This window comes from Athene cunicularia (genome assembly GCF_003259725.1).
Source record: "Athene cunicularia isolate RWA chromosome 17 unlocalized genomic scaffold, athCun1 chr17_part1, whole genome shotgun sequence".
Lineage (NCBI taxonomy): Eukaryota > Metazoa > Chordata > Aves > Strigiformes > Strigidae > Athene > Athene cunicularia.
Window position 1 is genome coordinate 1,777,681 of NW_020799122.1, and position 6,140 is coordinate 1,783,820.

Here is a 6,140-nt window from a genome sequence, read left to right on the forward strand (position 1 = left end):
AGGGGGTGTGAAGCCCAGATGCACAAGCTGGTCTGTCTGGAAGCAAGTGCTCTGTGTTTCTAGAAAGGAGCTTTGGCAAACCAGTCGCTGTAGCGGCCGAGGAAACCTGAGGCCTGGGAGCAGGGTCGTCTTGGGCATGCAGCACTGCCGATTGCCTCATGAGACCTTGCTACAAAATGGTTTATGCTAGCGCCAGTGACACTGTGAAACTGATACACCTTTTATAGTCTATATTTTAAAGGGAGTGGGGTAGGTCCTGTAGCAGTGGTTTGTGATAAATCACGGTTAATCTTGGAGGAGGCATACAAAAAGTCATTACATGTTGCAGGGTGTTGGGTGGCTTTGTTTTTTTGTTATGGCTTAGCAGCCAAAACATTGTTACCGAGAGCCTTTTTAACCCTTTCCACAAACGCGAGATCTCTCTTGAATGTTCTCATGTTTGCTCTTTAAAAAGAGTGTACAAAATGCAGCAAGGAAAGAAGCCAGCATGCCACACCCCACTGAATCTAGTTGCCATTGTTGAAATAGGTGATGGTCTTAAAATTGCTAGCTGGTATATCCCCAAATAAAGAAGGTATTTAGCTTAAATGGTCTTTTTGGAGCCTGCTTAGCAAGACGTTGAACAGTTGTACTAAACATATCACCCGGAGATTGGGTGAAAGCCTACAGTTATGGCAGTACAAATCAGCCCATGTAACAAATTACAGCTTGTATTAAAAAGAAAGAAAAAAAAAAAAAGGCATTTGCGTTCTCTGCCTTATGGGAGTCAGCTGTCAAGAGCGAAGCCGGCGCCCTGTTTATCTGTTACAGAATGTAGCGTGAGCATCGGGGTCCAACGGTGTAACCTGCTGTAGATAAGATGAATGGGATTGGGTTGCGGATGTTTTTATTAACCATAGAAACAAATAACATGTTATCAGTGGATCTGAAAGTGCTGACTAATGTGTGTTAACATTGAATCAATTTTGGAGTTGAATTTAAATAACAGCTATTTATGTGGTGTTAATTATCCGGTCCCAAGCCCTGAGAGCACGGCCTGCATGGCTGGTTTTTCCAGCTGCGCTCTGAGGGAGCTGAGTGATGTTCTGGTAGGTGTGTAACTGATGCTGAATCTGGCTGAAGACATCAATTTTCCAGTATGAAGACAAGAAAAAGTTGTCATTCCTGGTTTTCAGTTCTTCTTTGCTGATGGGGCAGCTCTTTGTATACGAAAGCTTGCTCTTCTCTGATTACGGGGTGCTGTAGTTTGTATAATATGACAATTTTTGAACATTTACTTTAAAGGAACAGTCTCTGGAGTAGAAGGGGGAGCTGTAGGTGCATAATCTGTGTCTTCAAGGAGTGAAGTACCAGAGAATGATGGGGGCTGTGGTATGATGGGACAAGTAGGGAACATGGAGCTCCAATTAAGATGGTTGGAAGAAGGGGCTGCAAGGAATCCGTGGAAGATGATATGGAGGACTACAAAGAGCTTGTAGAGAAGACTGAGGATTGGAAGATACCCATAAATATCTGGGAAGTGTTTAGCCCCATAATATCATACATTGCGGTAGTTGTGCACCCCAGAGCCAAGGCTGGACTGACTTTAGCAAGAGAACTTTCAGGTTGGATTGTACTATGCAGGTGGATTCTAGAAACGTGACTGGCGCTTTTTTTTTTCCCTTTCTTTTTATATAGAGACATGAAAGATGTGCCTCAGTGGGGGTCTTCTGTTAATTAGCAATACTTCAGATGAATGTTAGTTATGTAAATCCTCACCCTGAAACAAAGAGAAAGAAAAATTTGTATGGTCTCAGTTCCTGGCTTCTGTGGTTGCTTTCCTGAACTGCAAGTGCCGTGAGAACTGGGGATTTTCCCCCCCTCCCCATAAGTAAATTAGACTGAAATCCTACCTGAGAACCTATTGGAGCTGGTGGCTGGACTCGTAACTCAAATGAAGGAGGTTAGGCTCATCTTAGTTGCCTCATGAAGATTTTTTGACATTGCTAGGCTGAGAAAGGAGATCTCAGATGTAAGCTCAGCTATCTGCTGGAGTTAGTTTGTAAATGCATATGGTACGGAGACTTACAACATTTGGATTTCTACTCCTCTTCCACTTCCAATCCTGATCTCTTTCCCTTCACTCTAATAGCTGGTTTAGCTTGATGAGAGAAAATGAGAGGAAAACATAAATGCCCAAGAACTGATTTCTCCCCACCTCTGCTTTGAAGAACACCTTTTCCATGTCATAGATTCTTAGTGATTGTCATCTTTTCAGAGAGCTCAGAATGTTTGGTAAGCAGCTACTCAATGTCTTAAGGCTTCGTGATCTTTTGATGTCTAGATAATTGGACTTAACAAATAGATTAGGGCTTCTTTAGTTACCTGGTCATGCTGTCTTTAATCATATAGAGACTTAATTTATTTCTTTAAAGTAATCAGCTGTGCCGTTTGGATGGCCTTAAAGAGCGTATCACTGGGCTTGAAATGTAGCACTGCTTATGCACAGTAACCGGGGATTTTATGTTGTGCGCATCACACTCAAGCCCAGAATAATTGTGAGCATTCCTTCTAAAACTGGAAGCTGGTAAAAAGCCCGGTGAGTAAACTCTTTAATACCAGGCACAGAGCAACACTGTGATCCAGTGAAGAAGGTCGGGTGATTAAACCGAAAGTATTGATTAGGGGAGCATTTGGCCCCTTTTCAGGTTCTGCCACTGATTCACTGCACAATTTCAGTTCTTCATGTCTGAAGTTCCCCTATAAAGACCTGAAATCTTTCCCTCTGTTACAAAAACTGTTATTTTAAAACCAGTAATAAATGTACTCTGGTAAATATGGTGACAAGTGTTCTAGAAAAGCCAGAAAGGCAGGCAAATACTGGGAAGGTGGGGGGAGACAAAGCTGATAACTTCTTTGATTCTGGTGGGTGAGGGTGAAATTGGTGACTGCCAAAAATATGAGCTCAGACAAGTAGCTTGTTCTGCTCTGAGCCCACATCTGTACACACCTCCTCATCTCTACAGATGGCCAGGAGGCTGAAGAGAGAACACAGTTGTCTAAATTTGTGTAAGAGAAAAGAATCATGACTCCCACCTTGGAGGCAAACAAGAACCTCCTGTAACTGGGGTATTTTTGACAATTTAAAAAATTTGGTTGAATTTTCAGTCTGAGCATAATATGTGAAACCGGACACTGTTGGTAGTTGCTAAATAATTTTTTTATATTGTATTAAAAGATGGTTGGCTGGAACTGTTTGCTTTATTCCTTCAAAACTAGCCTGCTAAGGAATAAATTTGATCTAGAAGTCTTTGCATGCTTATACTTTAACAACTTATAAGATACTTTTCCACTTTAGATTTTGTAGGACTTCACATTTTAGAAAAAACAACTGTGACAGGCTAAATAGTGATGGTACTATTCGAATCAATTGTGATAAAAGGCACAAAAATAAAACCAAAATATTTTCATCTTTATTTCTTTTCTACTAACATTAGTGTGGGAATAAGATACTTCGGCAGGTTATTTCCATGCAGTCTGCTTTATCTTCTGGGGGAATTCAGTCACTTTCCTTTTGTTAGCCCATGAGATAAGGGATGTTGTTTAAAGCAGGTAGCTGGGAGTCAGCATTATGTAAGTATTGAACTCTTGACCAAAAATCTGTTTTTGTGGATGTGGCATCACGTAATAAACAAATAATAGGAGCAGTTTACAAAGTACAATTTGACACTTCACTGATTAACCCCTGGTTTTGGCTGGGATAGAGTTAATTTTTCTTCTTAGTAGCTAGAACAGTGCTGTGTTTTGGATTCAGTGTGGGATTTGGTATGAGAAGTATGTTGATAGTACACTGATGTTTTTAGTTGTTACTAAGAAAATCATGGACTTTCCTACTTCCCTTATCCTGCCAGTGTGCAGGTGCATGAGAAGCTGGGAGGGAGCACAGCCAGAGCAACGGACCCAAACTGGCCAGTGGAATATTCCATGTCATGTAACGTCACGCTCGGTGCACAGAGGAGGGTTGGCTGGGAAGCTCTCACTCCTCCAGGATTGTGGTTTCAGGATTCTCTCTTCTCTGGGATCGCTAGCCAGGGACAGGCTGGGCACTGGGGGGTGTGGGTGTATGTGTGAGCAATTGCATTGTATTTTCTATTATTGCTATTTTATTTTATTTCAATTACTAAACTGTTTTCATCTCGACCTACAAGTCTCGTTACCTGTACCCCTCCAATTCTGTCCTCCATCCCCTGGGCAGGGGAGGGTGAGCAAGTGGCTGCGTGGTGCCTGGCTGCCAGCCAGGTTTAAGCCACAACACCCCTGTTCTTTGCAGACAGGGGTTGGATACTGAATGTTCCCGAACTGTGACTGTATATATTGCTCCCCTCCACCCCAAACACTGAAGAACCTGAAACTGGAGACTTCCTGACCCTTTCAAAAACAAACAAGCAACGTTGTTCAACTTCTTGCTGTGGGTCAGAAGCCTGAGCTTCATGCCAAGTTTCAGTGTGAAACAAAGCAAGACTGCAGAGTTAAGAAAAAACTCTTGCAAGGAGCACTTATATGGAATTACTGATAAAGCTGCGACTGTTGAGGCACTGTGACTTATTAAAGCAGATTCTTAAATGGGAAATGAGAGATGGCTTGCCCTCAACATTCTTCAATAAATTACAGTTCTTAGTTGCAAAACTTACTAAGTGCATAGGTGCAATGTTTTTGATCCTTAATACAGCTCCTGCATTAGTGTTAAAATAACCACATTACAAATGGATCTGCTTTTTCTGTGTTGTTGGGTGGTAACACACCTCTGTTTTGGTTCCCGTTGAGATGCTTCCAAATGTGCTTTTAGTAATGCACCTCGGGCATGGTGTCATTGTCATAACAGCATTCCACCCTCGGTGAGAAGTTGCAGCAGCACCACACAACGATGCAGTTGGCCTTTCCCTTACAGGATGATGTTGGTCATTCTTCCAGCACCATGTCTACAAAATTTCCTCTGACGGCTGTGTCAAGCTCCATTGAATTTTGGAGGGGAACAAATGTACTGAAAGACTCGTAAGGGTAAAGAGGATTCAGAAGAGTTTGCAGAGAAGCAGGCAAATACAGAGTTGACCTCAGCTGATTGGGATCAATGAATTGCCCAGTGAGGTAGAGAGAGTCCAGGTGAAACTGCCAAATGTTCCTTCAGTATTTGGAGTATCCATTTACTGACGCTTCTGCAGTTACTGCAGGGTTTGAATATCACTGTACTGGTGCTTCTGCAGTTGCTGTAGAAACTGTTGGCTCAGGCTGTCTCCTTGCAGCTCTCCTTCAGAGGAAGAACTGCTCGAGGAGAGCTTGCCTGAGCATGGGACTCAGTGGTACATTTATTGTTTTCTTTCACGCCTTTAATATAAATCCCTTGGCTAGCTTCTTTTCTTTTGCTTGTAAATGTTTGATCTGTATGTGGTACTTGCAGTAAAGGAGTTCTCTTGTGCCAGAAGAACAAAGACTTGCTTTCTGTTTGCACTGGGCACTTCTGATTTGCAGTAGTCAACTGGTTTTACTGCCAGTTTTAGCAGGTGCGCCTTGTCTCAATGAGTTCTCTTTGCCCTCATCACACAGTACATTAGCAAGTCTCATGCACAGTACACAGAAGATTGAATTTTGGCTGAGAGCTGAGCAGCACAGGGATTTGCTGTACTTCTCCTCTCTTTCCTTTTCCCTGCTCCATTTCTATTATTTGTGCTCCTCTTATGTTGCAGTTGGACTAGATGATCATTGTAGGTCCCTTCCAACGGAAAATATTCTGCTCTAACAAAGTTTGTAATATCTTCTAAAAAGACTTTGTGTGCGTGTTTAGCATTTGTTTTGATAGATTGGATAGTAGTTCAATAATATGCATGTACAAAATGCAGTCTGAAGTTTAGTTCATATTTCAGAATGTTGGAACAGACGAGAAAACTTGACAATCCACGTACTGTAAAAGGACTCTGTCGTGTTCATTCACGGAAGTGCGTAGAGAGAAGGTTGTTAGTGTGGAAAAGATTGAAAAATGGGTTTTGGCTGCTCTTGAGAAAGAAAAATATCTTCCAAGTTTGTCATGAGGTTCCAGAAACTTGCTGTTCTCTTGCTGATACGTAAAGAGTGGAGAGGTTGGAGGGGAGGGGGAGAGCCTGTCTCTT

General features: G+C 42.2%; 1 protein-coding gene across 10 annotated transcripts in view; it reads left to right on the forward strand.

The window, feature by feature from the left end:
• Positions 1 to 2,131: 2,131 nt before the first annotated feature.
• Positions 2,132 to 6,140, forward strand: part of STRBP (spermatid perinuclear RNA binding protein) — a 64,203-nt gene continuing 60,194 nt past the window's right edge. For 4 of the 10 annotated variants that reach the window (XM_026860327.1, XM_026860320.1, XM_026860321.1 and 1 more), the window contains exon 1: positions 2,134 to 2,274. The gene's annotated coding sequence lies outside the window, so the exon portion shown is untranslated. Of the gene's footprint in view, positions 2,275 to 6,140 lie in introns of all 10 variants that reach the window. The other 6 variants (XM_026860318.1, XM_026860319.1, XM_026860326.1 and 3 more) reach the window with 4 other exon arrangements.